The following is an 18882-nucleotide window of genomic DNA, read 5'->3' on the forward strand; positions in this document are numbered from 1 at the left end:
TCATTTCATGCTGTGCTTAGATCGGAAGGAGTCGAGTTGAAGGAAATATTCAGCCTTTATCAGGTAATCGATATTTCTCAGGGCCACTCGAGGAGTCAGAATCGAAATGCATGGCCATGCTCGAATACGGTCGTTTTATCGTTAAGTTACTCTCTAGTCGGGGAAACCACTCTTGATACAGATCGATTGTAAAATACGACCTTTGCGGATCCGGATCTGCAAATTGTTTTACATTGAGTGGGAGAAATTTTAAATGAGTATGAGAATCGGTTATCGCACATACACTTGTACGGACAAGTGGGAGTTTGTTGGAGCCGTGTCCTCCAGTTAGTGCGGATAACGTTATTGCACATACACTTGTACGGACAGGTGGGAGCTTGTTGGGGCTGGTGTCCTCTACAGTAAGTGCAATAACATTTAAATCTCTAAAAGGATCAAAGGGTATACTTTTGTATTATTATCAGTTGGTCCACGTTTATCAATAACGGTTGGCTTGCTAGATAAGTTTGACGTTATTGTCATACAGATGGCGGTGATCAACTGGTCCCTAAAAGTCACACCTATAGGATACGTTTGAGAGATGTGACAGTATGAAAATACATCATGTTGATGCCTAATTTGACTAAACAGATTAGTCGGAGTTATTATTGACTAATAATTAGTCAAACGCGATGTTGAGATATTTATTTAATACGGATTAAATAATAATGGCTAAGGCAATTAAGCGAGTTATTTCGTAAATTAAATATAAACGATTATATTTAAATTGATGTATATTGAATTAATTATACAATATTGTCTTTGTCGGACATGTATTAATATATCGACTGAGTCATGTTACTAGTTGATATTTTAATAACCGATAACCGATGACGATTTATAATAATAACCCGTCATATACATTTTAGCATTTTCGTGTCGGACCACGGGTTAAAAATTAAGGAGAAAGTGGAAAGCCCACTCCCTCCTCTTGAAGCTCACGGCCGAAACACACAAAAGGGGAGCCTCTCTCCTTTTGTGACCTAATCATCTCATTTGCAAAAGAATCAGGGTTTCGGGGCAATTTTCTCTGAAATTTCTAGATTTCACATCGAAAAATCTCACAACAACTCTCTCAATATTGCAAGTCAATTAGAGAGTATTTCTAGCACAAGGGGCATAGTCTCAGACGGTCTTGGGTGCAACGATTAGGAGGAAATCTACTTTGATTTCTGTTCTTAGGCCGCATTTCAAAGGACCCGAGGTTGATTCTTTTTCTTTATCGTTTCTCTATTGTTTTTCGTTTATGACCATAAATCGCATGTTAAATTTACGTTATAGTCCTAAAATTTAAGGGTTTTATACGGATATTACCGCACAAGTGGTATCAGAGCGAGGCCACATAAATTTTTCTTTGTGATTTTCATCAAACGAATTTGAATCGATAAATTTTTTTGCATAAAAACCGTGCGGCAGCAGCATTTTTTTTGTCACGACAGAAATTTTTTTTGGCTGTTGCATTTTTTTGTCTTGGAAACCGTGCCATACGGTTCATGTCTGATCAGACGGTCTTTTGTTTTCGATTTGTTCTTTGCATATTGTTATTTTAAACGATTATTATTGCAATATGTTTATGTTTTATCAATTGTAAATTCATTTCTATACGGATTAGTTCTAATTTGCAATTGGTTTTATCAAATCGATTCTTGTTTGGGACTGTTGTACCTCTCGGTATTGCTGCTGGAATTTAAAAAAAAAAAAAAAAAAAAAAAAAAATTGCTGTTTGTCACGGTTTAACCGTGAAAACGAAGAAAATTTTTTTTCATGTTTCAATTTTTTTCCTCGGCCATGTTTTGTGCATAATACGGATTTTATGCATTCGCTTGATAGTGAAACGGTCCACTCACGTACCATTTAGTTATTTTAAAGCGATTTAAAGTAACGGATTGTAATGAATTAAAATTAAGTTGATTAAAGCAGTTTTGTCACATAATTTTAATTATCATAGGTGGTTTGGATAAATTTAACATAATTACGGAATTATGTCACGAATAATTTTTATTTTAGTTGATGCATTTTTATTTATCGTTATTTTGAATGCCTTGAATGTTTTATTACGTATTTCATTTTTACAAACAGTTGTAACTTAGTGTGGCCTTAGTAGAACGTGTTACCGTAATGATGGAACACGGTCTTGGTTGTATTTTGAGATCTCGCATCTCCATTTTGATTTTTCCTTGTAATTACAGTTTTTATTTAGAATGTAAATAGGTTTATTTTTGTAAATTTTAATTGTAATTTTGAGAAGACCAAAGATGGAGATCGGATGCTCACTCCCGCTGCATGGACAAAGATGGAACATCAAGACAAGCTTCTCGGGTCCAACGGTGGATTCCAAAGTTGTATTATGTTATTTTTACTAGGATAGGCCACACTAGGAATTTTTATTTACGTTTTGCATTCTTTTATTTTTTTATCGTAACGATAGATTGCATCATATTCCGCCTAAAACCAAACCACCTAATAATTGCATGAAATCTGACTCATATAGAGGACACGCGTTAGTTTTCTTTGATATACAGATATCACACGTTTTTCCATAAGCCATCACCTAAATTAATTCATTCACGCAATGCTAGTTTTTTTTGTTCACTTAAAATGAATTAAAACTAAGTTGATGGGATCTTCCTCGTATAACCAAAAATTGAGAATAGTCTTTATAGGTCAAACTCCAATGAATCCCTTCTTCGTCGGTAGGCATAATATGACCCCTTCTACGTCGGGTAAGTTGGAACTGATTGACCTATTTTATCTCAACACTATGGTCACTAAACGATCCTGTGATTATGGTGGACTATAGATAGGATTTACGGAAATCTATCGACCAAGAGTTCTAACGATAGAACTAGCTAAACAGTTGGCTTATCAATTTACGGAAATTGAGTCTTGGGATCACTTGCATCATTCTTGAGGGAGATCAATTATGCAAGTGCAATGAGTCTACACGATTAAAATGAATTTTAAATAGACTTAAATCACCTCGATGAGTTGCTTATTTCGTTTTGTTTTTCCTTTCTTTTTCAGTGTAGATCACGATCACTTAAACTGCTAATAACAAAATGGCTGGCCGTGCTGACGACCCAATGCCAAGTGCCACATTGGACCGTGAGTCCTGGCTTCGGATCTTCATGAATCAGATGAATCAGTCTACTCGATCGAAGAATGATGGATCAAACTTCGCATGGACGGTGGGAGGGCATTACCGAATCTTGCCGGCTTGCCGACGGGAAGCTCAAATATCCGACAGAGCCCATCCCGTCAAACCCAGGCCCCACGGCTGGAGCTAACGAGATCGCCAAGTATAACGATTTCGTCATGGAAGCGGGTGCGATTAAAAACGTACTCAATTTTGCAATGGAATCCAATTTGCAGAAACGCTTCATAGCCCAAGATGCAAACAAGATTTTCACCACGCTCACTAAGGAATTCTCGAAAGCACCGAGAATCGTGTCCTATGAGCATACCACTCGCTTCTTTGATGCGAGACTCCAGAAGGGCCAACCGGTTAGCCCACACATTCTCAGCATGATTGAGAATGTCGAGAGACTGGAGGCGCTTGATTGTAAAATCAGCGAGAACATCGTGATTGACCGCATGCTTCATTCACTCCACGATGGTTTTGCGCTCTTTAGAGCGAATTACTATATGAATGATTTGAAGAAAAGTCCTCATGAACTACACTCCCTACTCGTACACACCGAGAAGGATATGAAGTTCAGTGGGAGCTTGAAACAGGATGTTCTCGTTGTGTCAAACAAGGGCAAGGGTAAGGGCAAAGCTCAGGCAGACCTAGCGGTAGGTAAACCGAAGTTTAAGAAGTCGGGATCAGGTAAGAGTGGGCCTGGTGAGGCAAGCAACTCATCAGGCGCGACAAAGAGCAAGACCGAAAACATGGAATGCCATCACTGCCACAAGACTGGGCATTGGAGGCGTACATGTCCTGTTTACCATGAGGACATAAAAGCAGGTCGCGTTAAACCTGTTGGTATGTCTTCTTCCTCTTCTACTTTTATTCATATGATTGAGATTAACCACGCAAGTTACGGAACTTGGGTACTAGATACTGGTTGTGGTTCTCATCTGTGTAATCATGTGCAGGGGCTCCGAAACATCGAACCCCTCGTAAAGGGTGAGGTGGACCTGCGTGTCGGGAATGGAGCACGAGTGGCTGCCGTCTCGAGGGGAACATACGTGATCCATCTTCCCATGGATTTGAGTTATTTTTATATAAACTGCTATTATGTACCAGATCTTTCTAAAAACATTATTTCGGTTTACGCACTTGACAAACTTGGTTTTTCATTTGTAATAGAGAATAATACTTGCATTTTTTCATTACACGATATGATTTATGGCAAGGCAGTCTCCATGAATGGAATTTATGTTTTAGATCAGACCACCGAAATATTACACGTAATGAATAAGAAGTTAATGGTTGGTGACAAAGATCAAACGTATCTATGGCACTGCCGTATGGGACACATTAATGAGAAACGCGTAAAACAGCTCATAAAGAATGGAGCTATCTCGGCCTTTGATTTTCAATCATTTGGCACGTGTGAATCATGTCTCATTGGTAAGATGACTCGAATTTCCTTCAAAGGTGTTGGAATGCGCGCTGCTGACCTATTAGGACTCATACATACGGATGTGTGTGGACCTATATCAATCACCGCACGAGAAGGCTATAGGTATTTCATCACTTTCACGGATGATTTAAGTAGATATGGCTATGTCTACTTAATGAAGCACAAAAGTGAATCCTTTGAGAAATTCAAGAAATACCAGAATCGGGTACAGAACCTATTGGGTAGAAAGATTAAAACACTGCGCTCAGACCGTGGTGGCGAGTATCTTTCTCACGAGTTTGATCAACACCTCAAAGACTGTGGGATTGCCTTGCAGTTAACTCCACCTGGAACACCTCAGTTGAATGGTGTGTCCGAACGGAGAAATCGAACACTACTTGATATGGTTCGATCCATGATGAGTCACACCGTGTTGCCTGACTCATTGTGGGGTTATGCTCTTTCACCGCATTTGCTCTAATACTTAACCGAAGTCCGTCTAAAGCTGTTGACAAGACTCCATATGAACTATGGAAGGGAACGGTCCCTAACTTGTCCTTTATACGGGTTTGGGGCTGCGAGGCTTATGTCAAGTGGAGACACGAGGATAAGCTCGGCCCGCGATCGGTCAAGACATACTTTATAGGTTATCCTAAAGGAACACTTGGTCATTACTTTTATTTGCCAACCGAACAACGTGTATTTGTTGCGGCTAGTGCGACATTCTTAGAGAAGGAATTTCTCGAGAATGCAAAGAGTAATAGAACCTTCGAACTGTCGGAGATTCCAGAACCAAATACCGAGCAACCATTGGAGGAACCAATTCCTTCAATCCCGGCTGCGGTTAATATTCCTGAGGAACCTAGGAGGTCGGGAAGAGTCTCTATTCCTCCAGACAGATACATTGGTATGGTCGAGGAACATGACATAGATGACGTTCTACTCTTAACGAGTAGTGAACCCGCAACCTATAAAGGTGCCATGACTAGTTCCGACTCAAAGCTATGGCTTGAGGCCATGCAATCCGAGATGGACTCTATGTATGAGAACAACGTATGGGATCTTGTTGACTTGCCTGCTAAGGTTCGCCCCTTCAATGCAAATGGCTTTACAAGATAAAGCATTCTGTGGAAGGTCAACAAGATATCTATAAAGCACGACTAGTTGCTAAAGGTTTCACCCAAGTGCCAGGTTTGCACTACGATGAAATTTTTGCACCCGTAGTCATCTTTGCGTTCCATTCGGATTATCTTAGCGATTGCCGCTTTTCATGACTATGAAATTTGGCAGATGGATGTGAAAACCGCCTTCTTAAACGGTTTTTTGGAGGAAGAGTTGTACATGGTACAACCCGAAGGTTTCATCGATCCTGAACATCCTAAGAAAGTATGAAAGCTTAAGCGTTCCATCTATGGACTTAAGCAAGCTTCTAGGAGTTGGAATCATCGTTTCGACCAAGTGATAAAAGAAAATGGATTTACTCGATCGGTCGAGGAACCATGTCTATATATCAAGTCGAGTGGGAGCAAGATTGTCTTCCTAATATTGTATGTTGATGACATACTCCTAATTGGGAATGACATACCTCTCTTAACTTCGGTCAAAGTATGGTTGAAGAACCATTTCCAGATGAAAGATCTGGGTGAGGCACAAAGAATTTTGGGCATCCGTATCTATCGAGATAGATCACGTCGGATATTATCTCTCAGTCAGAAGTCTTACATAGACAAGATCCTAGAGAGATTCAGCATGACTAACTCCAAAAAGGGGTTTCTTCCTATGGCTCCAGGGGTGCATTTGAGAAAGTCTCAAGCACCAGAGACACCGGAAGAGAAAGAGCGCATGACACGGATTCCTTATGCCTCGGCTATAGGATCAATCATGTATGCCATGATATGCACACGTCCGGACGTGGCATATGCATTGAGTATGACAAGTCGATTCCAACAGCATCCAGGTGAATCACATTGGATGGCTGTCAAGAACATTCTTAAGTACCTATGGAGGACTAAAGATTGGGCATTGACTTATGGAGGCGATCAAAAGCTATGCAAGAACCGATTCTGTGAGATGCTAGCTTCCAAATGGATCGAGATGACTCGAAATCTCGTCGTATTCGTTTTACTCTTAATGGCTGCTGATCAGTGGAAGAGTTCCAAACAAAGTGTTACAGATTCTACGACCGAGTCCAAGTACTATGCCGCGTCGAAGGCGCAAAAGAAGCGATATGGATGCGTCAATTCTTACAAGGACTATCTGTAGTGCCTAGTTCGAATGACCCGATCACCATCTATTGCGACAATAGAGGTGTCATCTTCCAAGCTAAGGAGCCTAAGTCTAGCAACAAGTCTAGACATGTACAACGGAAAGCTCATCTAATCCGAGATTACGTGGAGCAAAAGGAGGTAGTGATAGAAAAGATTGCTCTGAGATGATAACATAGCGAGATCCTCTCACTAAACCATTACGACAAGATAAGCATGAAGGGCATGTTAATTCCATGGGAATTAAACGTGTTCTGAGTTGTAGTACTCTTTTATGGATTAGATTCATTCTCTTTTGTACTCTATACGACATCATCGTTTTGATATTTATATATTCTGTTTTTCATGTGGATTTGTACGACAATTTTGAACACCACAAAGTGAACTGAACAAACATTATATTTTTGGTCCTTAATTGCCCACGTGAGCTGATAACTCTGGTAATTATTTTGTGACGTTGGTTGATGGTGGGTTCAACGAGCCATAAGTCAAAAGGTTGACTGACCAATCACAGAGGCGATTTATACGGATATCTCGTAGGACACAATTGTGACATCGACGTGGAGTCCTAAATGTTTTATAACATTCGGTGCCAGGTCGTGGATAGGACCTCCATGGTGATCCTAAGAGTCGATTCTTTTGACTATCGACTGTCTCTTGAGACTAAGGCAGATTTTGGGTGACTTTGGTTTCTTTCTCACGGTCATCCGTAACGAGGGGGGCAAGTAGATTTTTTAAGGTCATTTCATGTTTGTGCTTAGATCGGAAGGAGTCGAGTTGAAGGAAATATTCAGCCTTTATCGGTAATCGATATTTCTCGGGGCCACTCGAGGAGTCAGAATCGAAATGAATGGCCATGCTCGAATACTGGTCGTTTTATCGGTTAAGTTACTCTCTAGTCGGGAAACCACTCTTGATACAGATCGATTGTAAAATACGACCTTTGCGGATCCGGATCTGCAAATTGTTTTACATTGAGTGGGAGAAATTTTAAATGAGTATGAGAATAGGTTATCGCACATACACTTGTACGGACAAGTGAGAGTTTGTTGGAGCCGTGTCCTCCAGTTAGTGCGAATAACGTTATTGCACATACACTTGTATGGACAAGTGGGAGCTTGTTGGGGCTGGTGTCCTCTACAGTTAGTGCAATAACATTTAAATCTCTAAAAGGATCAAAGGGTATACTTTTGTATTATTATCAGTTGGTCCACGTTTATCAATAACGGTTGGCTTGCTAGATAAGTTTGACGTTATTGTCATACAGATGGCGGTGATCAACTGGTCCCTAAAAGTCACACCTATAGGATACGTTTGAGATATGTGTGGCGATGAAAATACAGTCATGTTGATGCCTAATTTGACTAAACAGTTAGTCGGAGTTATTATTGACTAATAATTAGTCAAACGCGATGTTGAGATATTTATTTAATACGGATTAAATAATAATGGCTAAGACGAATTAAGCAGTTATTTCGTAAATTAAATATAAACGATTATATTTAAATTGATGTATATTGAATTAATTATACAATATTGTCTTTGTCGGACATGTATTAATATATCGACTGAGTCATGTTACTAGTTGATATTTTAATAACCGATAACCGATGACGATTTATAATAATAACCCGTCATATACATTTTAGCATTTTCGTGTCGGACCACGGGTTAAAAATTAAGGAGAAAGTGGAAAGCCCACTCCCTCCTCTTGAAGCTCACGGCCGAAACACACAAAAGGGGAGCCTCTCTCCTTTTGTGACCTAATCATCTCATTTGCAAAAGAATCAGGGTTTCGGGGCAATTTTCTCTGAAATTTCTAGATCTCACATCGAAAAACCTCACAACAACTCTCTCAATATTGCAAGTCAATTAGAGAGTATTTCTAGCACAAGGGGCATAGTCTCAGACGGTCTTGGGTGCAACGATTAGGAGGAAATCTACTTTGATTTCTGTTCTTAGGCCGCATTTCAAAGGACCCGAGGTTGATTCTTGTTCTTTATCGTTTCTCTATTGTTTTTCGTTTATGACCATAAATCGCATGTTAAATTTACGTTATAGTCCTAAAATTTAAGGGTTTTATACGGATATTACCGCACAATTGTACATGGTACAACCCGAAGGTTTCATAGATCCTAAAAATCCTAAGAAAGTGTGCAAGCTTAAACGTTCCATTTATGGACTTAAGCAAGCATCTCGGAGTTGGAATCATCATTTCGACAAGGTGATAAAAGAGTATGGTTTCACTCGATCGGTCGAGGAACCATGCTTATATGTCAAGTCGAGTGGAAGCAAGATTGTTTTCTTGGTATTGTATATCGATGACATACTCTTGATTGGGAATGACATTCCTCTCTTATCTTCGGTAAAAGGATGGTTGAAGAACCATTTCCAGATGAAAGATCTGGGTGAGGTACAACGCATATTGGGAATCCGTATCTATCGAGATAGATCCCGACGGATGTTATCACTGAGTCAGGAGTTTTATTTAGATAAGATTCTTGAAAAGTTCAGCATGACCAACTCCAAGAAGGGGAACCTTCCAATGACTTATGGGATACATTTGAGCAAGTCTTAGTCACCCAAGACACCTGAAGGGGTCGAACGCATGAGTCGTGTTCCTTATGCATCAGCCATAGGATCAATCATGTATGCCATGATATGCACACGTCCAGACGTGGCATATGCATTGAGTATAACGAGTCGGTACCAAGGCAATCCAGGTGAAACACACTGGATGGCTGTTAAAAACATCCTTAAGTACCTACGGAGGACTAAGGATTGGGTATTGACTTATGGAGGAGATACTAAGCTATGTGCAATCGGTTACGCAGATGCTAGCTTCCAAACAGATCGAGATGATTCAAAATCTCAGTCTGGATTTGTCTTTACTCTTAATGGTGCTGCGGTCAGCTGGAAGAGTTCCAAACAGGAAGTTGTAGCAGATTCTACTACTGAATCCGAGTACTATGCCGCTTCAGAAGCAGCAAAGGAAGCTATATGGATGCGTCAATTCTTACAAGGACTAACCATAGTTCCTAGTTCGAATGACCCAATCACCATCTATTGTGACAATAGAGGTGCCATCTTCCAGGCCAAGGAGCCTAAGTCTAGCAACAAGTCTAGACATGTACATCGGAAGGCTCACCTGATCCGTGATTACGTGGAGCAAGAGGAGATAGTGATTGACAAGATTGCTTCGGATGACAACATCGCGGACCCTCTCACTAAACCATTGAAATATGATAAGCATGAAGGGCACGTTATTTCCATGGGAATTAAACGTGTACCTGAGTTGTACTAGTTGCTTATGAATTCGATACATTTTCTTTTCATATGCTATTTATAACTTCATCGTATTATTTCATATTTTGTTTTTCATGTGGATTTTACGACAACATTAAACGCCACAAAGTGAACTGAATTACATTATATTTGTTTTGGTCCGTAATCGCCTATATGAGCTGATAACTCTAGCTATTATAGTGAAGTTGATTGATGGTGGGTTCAACGAACCATAAGTCAAACGGTTGGCTGATCGATCACAGATGGGAGTTATAACGATACCTCGTAGGACATTGTGACAACGTAATGGAGTCCTAAATTTTTAAAAATATTCGGTGCCAGGTCGTGGATTGGACGTCCATTGTGTTCCTAGAGTCGATTATTTTGACTATTGACTGTCTCTTGAGATTAAGGCAGTTTTTGGGTGACTTTGGTTTCTTTATCATGGTTGACCGTAACAGGAGGCTAAGCGAGCTTTTTTTCTTTGGGTCATTTCATCTTTGTGCTTATATCTGCAGGATTCGAGTTGAAGAAAATATCCAACCTTTATCAGGTTTAGTCATTTCTCAGAGCCACTCGAGGAGTTGTAACTGAAATGCATGGTCATGCTCGAATGATGATTCGTTTATCAGTTAAGTTACTCTCTAGTCGGGAAAAACACTCTTGATAATGATCACTTGTAAAATACGACCTTTTTGAATATGGATTTTGCAAATTGTTTTACATTGAGTGGGAGAAATTAAGGATATGAGAATCGGTTATCGCACATACACTTGTGAGGACAAGAGGGAGATTGTTGGAGCTAGTGTCCTCCACAGTTAGTGTGATAACGTATATAAATCTCTTATAGGTTCACAGGGTATACTTAGTATTTTATCAGTTGATTAACGTTTATTAATAACGGTTGGCTTGCTAGAAGTTTGACGTTATTATCATACTGATGGCGGTGATCAACTGGTCCCTAAAAGTCACACCTAAAGGATGCTTTTGAGAGATGTGATTATATGAAAATATAATCACATTGATGCCTTACATGACTAAAAGGTTAGTCCATGTATTTGACTAAAAGGTTAGTCAATGTGATGATGAATCAATTATTTAATACAATTAAATAATATCAGCTGAGTCGAATTAATTGTTAATTCGTAAATTGAATATAAACAGTTATATTTAATTAAAGTATATAATGTTAGCTTAAACGAATTAAGATGTTAATTCGTAATTAAACGTAACCAGTTATATTTAATTAGCAAATTATAAATATGAGATATTTATAGTTAATGTATGTATTATACGAAATTGTCATAATAAATGTAGACAGACCGGTATTAATAAATCGACTACAAACTGTCGTGTGTGGACTTATTAATACATGTCGACATAATTGACAATTAATATGATACACATTATATACAATTTGATAACTACCTAAAAATAAGAAGATTTTTCTCCTTATTTGTTTTGGGGGTTACTCGGTCAAAGGGGAAAAAAAGAAAGAAAAAATATCTTCCCTTATTCCTCCTTTTACACGGTTTAAAGAGGAGAGAATGGTGGATCATTTTAACTTACTTGTTTTTGACCTAATTCTCACATCACAAAAAAAAACCCTAAAATCATTAGAAATTAGGGATCTCATTCTAGTAAAAAGAGAGGCATTTCTCGAAGCATTTTGGGTGCAACAACTAGGAGAATATTGATCTCGATATTTTTTCTTAGGCCTAATTGCTAGGACCGAAGGTTGATTCTAATCTCCACTCTTTTTGTTTATGCAATTTCGTTTATGACTAGTAATTTCAAAATTATAATTTCGTTATAATCCGAATTTCTTGATGAAGTATACCGATATTTCTCACACCTAGTGCAGTAATATTGCATCTTCTTAGCCTCACATTTCATTTTCAATTTAATTTTCAAATACTTTTTCCATCTTTATTTCTCTCTCTAAAAAACCTAAAAATTCCCCCTACTTTTTCCATATGCAACGATCTTCATCTGTTACACTATTTCCGTCTGCTACAAGCTTCATCTTCTCCCATACAAATTAACAAAAAACTCAGAACATAATCAATATAATTATAAACATGGTAAGGAAAACAAATAGAAAAGACGATATTACCTAAGAAGAATACTATAATGGCACATGCAAGTGATGAATCTAACAAAGGTATTTTAAATTTTTGGTTTCTATTTATTATAATTGTCTTGGGATGGTTTTAGGGTTTTAATTATGTATCATTTTAGTATGAATGTATGAAGTTTATTTTAGTATAAATGCATTAGGTTTATTTTACGGTTCCGTTGATGAGGATTTATAAGGTTGGAGGTTCTTGTTGTTTTATTGTTAAATGGATGATGTTTTTTATTCTGCTATATTAATTGTTGTTTTTATGTTTGGGGTTGTGCCGCGGAAAAAAAATAGCTTGAAATCTGAAATGTGACCATTTTAGTGGTGTCATATTTACGAACTAAAACTGGTTACATATTCAAGTACAATGTGTACATTTTATTAGGTTTACTAAGATGTACATTTGTTTGTTTTCACAAACTTTTATTGTTTTTTTACCACATATAACATATTTAATTAAAGTGTCGACATGTTGATTAGTTTATTGAAATTGAGTAGTAGTATAAAATGTAACCAAATTTCACTTGTTTGTGACAATTTTTATTTTACAAACATGATTTGGTTACTTAGTCTATCTTTGTGGTGATAGATCATAAATTAAGTTGAAATTTTGTTTGTCACCATTTTAAAGCTTTTTGTACAATTTTTTTTTTTTTAATGTCAAATTACTAAAGAGTGCAGTGATAATATATGTTAATGGTTACATACTAAGTTAGGAGTACAATTTATTATGTTTATAAACTTGTGTTCTTTGATACCATTTTAGATATTGAGTTAAATTATGAACATAAAGACAAGAATAGTCATGTTTTTGTGTCATATAAGATGTTACTAAAGATGAAGTGTTTGTTACCATTTACATAAGCTACTAAATTAAAGGATAATGATAAAGTAAGATATCAAACTAAACTGGTGACATATTAATATGAAGTGTCTACATATTTGCATATTATCCAATATGTTATTGTGTAAAATATGTGACTAAAGTAGTGTCATATTATTCTTAAATGGATACATCTTAAGCAAATATGTTGACATGTTTATTCTTGGTGTTTCTTTGCGGTCAATGGTCGCTGAAGAAGAGGCAACAGTTTTAACAAGCAAGTTCACCCAATATTACACTCGAGTTGCGGTGAGAAAGGGTGTCATATGCGTTGGTGCTGGCTGCAAAGGGAGATAGTGAAGGACAAAAAGCTTTAAGAAGTCTGGGTGGGGAAATGGGATGGTAGTGGTTTGTATTGAACAAATTTAGTTTCCGTTTGTTATATATGACGTTGTGGACATTTTAGGAAGATATTTTGGATCATTTTGTTGACAATTATTGTTTGATGAATACCATTATCAGCGGCTTGTTGTGGATGCTGATTTGGTACCATTCTTCATCTTTATAGTATGGATGTTTGGTAACTGTGACAATGTATATATTTAAAATGTCATTGCATTAAGTGTTTATGCAATCTTTTCTAGTTAAAATGGTTGTTGAAAGTAACCAGATTCTTTGAAATATTATTTGACAAAAGTTATTCCATATTAAGGTGTATATCATGGTAACATATATAATCACCATCCTTTAAAAATGGTACCAAATTGGGTTAAAAGGGTAACAAGGAATATGTTACGTTTATCACGTAAATATGTTACCATTGTAGTGGACTATGTTACCATGTTTTTGAAAAGATGTAACCATTTGTTATATTATGTAGCTACTTAAGTTATAAAGATGGAACCATTTTAAAATAACTTATTGGTATTTCAAAGCTAATGTAACCATTTTTACTAGTCGAATTAGAAATAGTTTACAAATGGTAGTGTACTGTGTTTTGCTACATGTTTAAAAGATTGTCCAATATGTTACCAATTAAAAGATGGTAACGTATTGATAAAAGATGTGAACATTATTATTACTGGTTTTACTTATGTACATAATAAGCTTGTTCCATATTCAGTGTTACTACACATCTTTGTTGATGTGACCAAGTTATTAGCCTATGTCGGTAAAATAAGGCATCATATCATTATATTAACATAAAATTTCACACCATTTGTGATTACATACTTTAACCCATTTGTTAACATGATGATATTAGGTGTAGAAAAAAAATTAAGAAATCCCTATGAGTGTTTCTTATACATGTGAAATATAAGTTTTTTTCTCTGCTTTTGAAGCAAAAGGAGCCACGCCTAAACCATGCTTCCACCCGATTTTGATCCTTCACGCAAAACGAGGTCCAAACTCAAAAATCCGTCTAAGAAGGCACGGTAATTTTTGTCATGTCTCAATTATTTAATGAATTTGGAGACTTTTTGGCTGGCGACTTTTATTTAAATAAGGATCCGAACTAAGATAAAGTCACAAGACAAAACCGAGTAACAAGTTTATCGGTTTTCAACAATCGACCTTAGTTCGCTTCCAAATGGTCCTATTCTTTCTAGTTAAATAAATCAAGACAATCCTAGGCTAAATAAGGGTTGGTTGGTCGTCCAAGAGAGTCCAAGAGGGCTGTTTTATCATTTTCAAATGAAGATCAAATGCCCCTTTCAAGGAAGGTCCAAATGTCGCTTTCACTCTTACATTTGTGTAAGGCTTGTGTAAGGGCTTTTGTTTGACTCTATGATGGCTACTCCAAGGCTCTTTTTCGGCTGGTATGAGGACCATTTGAAGCTTCCAAGGAGTCCAAATAATCATTGTCTTTATTAGTTTACTTTTCTTGCTTTTAGCATTTGTTTTTCAACTTGTGTAAGAACTTTATGTAAGGCCTTGGGCCACTTTTGTACCGGTTTTCCTAGGTGCTTTTGAGCCGTTAGATGCTAGGTTAGATGGATGGCTAGGATTGCTTGGCTTGGCCTATAAAAACAAGGCTTTCCTCATGTAAAATTCAGATTTGAGTGAATTAAAGAATGAGTAAGAAACCAAGTGTTTTCTTCATCAAAACCTATTCTTTGCTTAGTGCTTGAATAGTCCTCATTGCTTAGTGCTTGAAGTTTGGGTAATTTCTTTGCTTAGTGCTTGAAATTTCCCTTAGGCTTAATTTAGTGGCTTAGTGCTTGGATTAAGTCATATCCCAATCACGCCTTTTACTCTATTCGATTGTAGAGTTCAGGATTCCCGTGGTGCCAAACAGTTCTGTCGACTGTTTGATTGCAGTTCTCAGAGTTTCTGTTCGGTTTTTAGTCATTTTTATCACGTTTAAACAGTTCAAATCACTGTCCAACTCGAGTCATATTTGGTCAAATTTCGAGTCTTGAGAGTTTTTACTTCAAATTGGTATCAGAGCAAAGGTTTAACACAATTCCATTGTTGTGTTAGTCTTGGGAAGAAACCTTCTTGTGAGTTCACTAAACCTCAACCACATTCAAAAACACAAAAATAGCCATGAGTGAAATGAGTGAAGAGAGATTGAGTGGTCTTGAACAAAAGTTTAATCGGCTAACAACAAATGTCGATTTGATCTTGCGATCCATGACCACATTGATGGCAAACGTCCCTACACTACCAAGAGGAGGAGCAAGACCACCACCACAACCACCACCGGGCAGAGGTAGATGTCGTGGGTTCATAGGGAGAAGAAGAGAACACGAGGTTGCTCAAGGTGTCAATGAAGGTGAGCCCAACTCGGATTCGGAGGATTCTATGGCCAAAGCTTTCCAACAAGAGCACACCAAGGATTTAAAGGTAATAATTCCTGAGTTTTATGGTAGCTCAAACCCCGATGATTGGTTAGATTAGTTTGAGACCAAGGGAAGAATCTTGAGTTTAAAGATTATTCGGATAGCAAATCTTTCAAAGTTGCAATCTTAAAACTCAAAGGCCATGCTTTTCTTTGTTATGAGAACTTAAAATTTCAAAGGAGAAGAGATGGTAAGGAACTTATTAAGTCTTGGTCTAAGTTGAAGGGGAAGCTTATGAGAAAGTTTGTGCTTAGAAACTACACCCGAAACATGTCTACCACCACAAAATGGTCGTACAAAATAGTCCCTCATAAACTCCGACTCAAAACCAAAATGAATGAGCCTATCACCACAAAATTGTCCTCCAAAACAGTCCCCCACAAGGTTTAAACCGTGATCAAGGTTGTTAAACCAAACCCTCTAAACAAAATTACAACTCTTGACAAGGGTAAGGCAACCGAAACCTCACAAAAAAAGGTCACCACCCTAAAAAAATGTTGTCAATGTCAAGGCTTTGGTCACTTTGTTAAATAATGCCCAACAAAGAAAGCCCTTAACACATTTGAGTTAGTGCATTGGGTTGATGATGAGATCCTTGTGTTTAATAAGGATGTGGAAGAAACGGGTCATGAGGAAATGGGTGATGATTTGGCGGAAACGGGTATGGGTCTTGGCTTGGTTACTTGGAAAGCATATACTAATCACATTGAGGTGCTAAATCAAGAGGTTGGTGGTATGAAGAGTGTCCATGCTCTCCCTACCAATGATATGTCCAAAGAGCAAGAGGAACCATTCCCTACCAAAGTTCAAGGATTGATCAAACTCTATGAAGATATCTCACCAAGTACCACCATGGAGTTGATGACCGAGGTCCCTAAACCTCATTTGGGCAGCCGTGATATATATAACTCCGATGGCAAGGTAGGAGAATGCCCACTTAAACAAATCAAGCTCAAGTGGAATGATTCCAAGGGACGAGTTAAAGGGAAGCCGTTCACCAATGATCAAACCGAGGGAACTTTCAATGGTTTGCAATGTGATTATCCTACTTTCTCTATTCCAAATTTCACTAATTCGTTTGAGATTGAAGGTGAAGCTAGTAGCATTGACAAGATGGCTGTCCTAATGCAAGAAATCATGCTAATTGTTTGCTCTAGCAAAGGATGTCATGTTGGTAAAAAGCAAGTCAAGGAAAGGTTCGCAATCCATGTTCAAACCAAGGAGGACAATGGGACTTGGGAGGAAAGGTCCAAGAGTCCTATGCAAACCAAAGTATTTGATCCCGGAGATCCCGTGTGGATACACACTACTACAAATACAGGCAACCACAACGGCCCTTTAACAACGCTTATTCACGAAAATCATCAAAACACGTTGTAGAATTTATTCCGCGAATTTTACCAAACTTAATTACAACGGTTATGTGTTGTTAACCGTTGTTATTGGTTTTAACAACGGGTCATACTTAAACAACTGTTGTTAATGAAAAAACTAATAACAACGGTTAAATTTTAACCGTTGTTAATGGTTGGCGCCAAATTAGTGAAAAGTAATCACAACGGTTATATTAGAACCCGTTTTTAATACGTTTTAACAACGGTTGTAGACTCAATAACCGTTGTTATTAATATTATGAAAATCTTAAGAACAACATATTGCTTTATTCTGCTATACGCTACAAACACAAACACAAGCTAATCTTTGCTACTATATCATCCTCCATTCCTCCCGATCGTCTCTCTGTCTTCATCTCCGTCACTGTTGTCACGTCTTCTCTCCCTCATCGCGCGTGTTTATCAATCAGGTATATATATGTTTCTTAGCAACGCTTATAACTAGATATAGGATTTTTTGGGTTATTATCTAATTTGTTGATAATTTAGCTTAATTGCTTTCCTGAATTTCGTTTATTTGTTTGCCTATTATTGTATTTTCTGAATTAGTTGCCTATTATTACGAATGTAGAATAATGACTCGAACTTGGATGATTGATGCAAATATGAGTGACCGCACCTACAAGGATGGTTTAGCTGAATTTTATGAATTCGTTTAGAACAATTTGAAAGGTTCTTCTAGTATTGCATGTCCTTGTGAAAGATGTGGTAATATTAGCTATATGGCTTTTCCGGACGTTAAAATACACCTAGAAAAGTGGAGATTTAGTCGATCCTATACACTTTGGATTTTTCATGGGGAATCATTAGAGGAAGAGAATAACTCTAAAGAAGATGATGTTGAGGTACACGAAAGGCTAACTGATGATCCTGAGTTTGCCGAGTTTTTTGAGTTGGAAGAGTTGGAAGTAGAGAAGTTGAATGTTGGGTCTATAGATAATGAAGAGAATGATGATGAGTCCATTGCTTTTGAAGATGTAGGTGATGACACTAGTAATTGGGATTACCTTAACAACATGTATGAGAAGTTGTGTGAGTCTGAAGCACCTCTTTATCCTGGTTGTAAGTTCACAAAAATGTCGTTTGTGGTGAAGTTGTATAATATCAAGGGGGCAAATGGGGTGAGTGACACGTGTTTCACTAGTTTTTAGCCTTGATAAAGGAGTTGCTTCCTGATGGTAATGTTCTACCTGTTAAGACATATGAGGCGAAAAAACTAATAAGAGGAGTGGGTATGAAATATGAGAAAATACATGCATGTCCAAATGATTGCATATTGTATCGGAAATTATATCAAAACTTAACCAATTGCCCTAAATGTTTGGAGTGGCGTTATAAGGATAAGGAAGGGATCCGGCTAAGGTGTTGTGGTATTTTCCATTGATACCAAGAGTCATAAGGATTTATGCGAATCCCGATGATGCAAAAATGTTAACTTGGCATGAAACAGGAAGAATAAATGATGGAAAGCTAAGACACCCAGCAGATGGTATGCAATGGAAATCGTTCGACGCTAAGTATCCCGAGTTCGGCAATGA

This window comes from Silene latifolia, chromosome Y (assembly GCF_048544455.1).
Source record: "Silene latifolia isolate original U9 population chromosome Y, ASM4854445v1, whole genome shotgun sequence".
NCBI lineage: Eukaryota > Viridiplantae > Streptophyta > Magnoliopsida > Caryophyllales > Caryophyllaceae > Silene > Silene latifolia.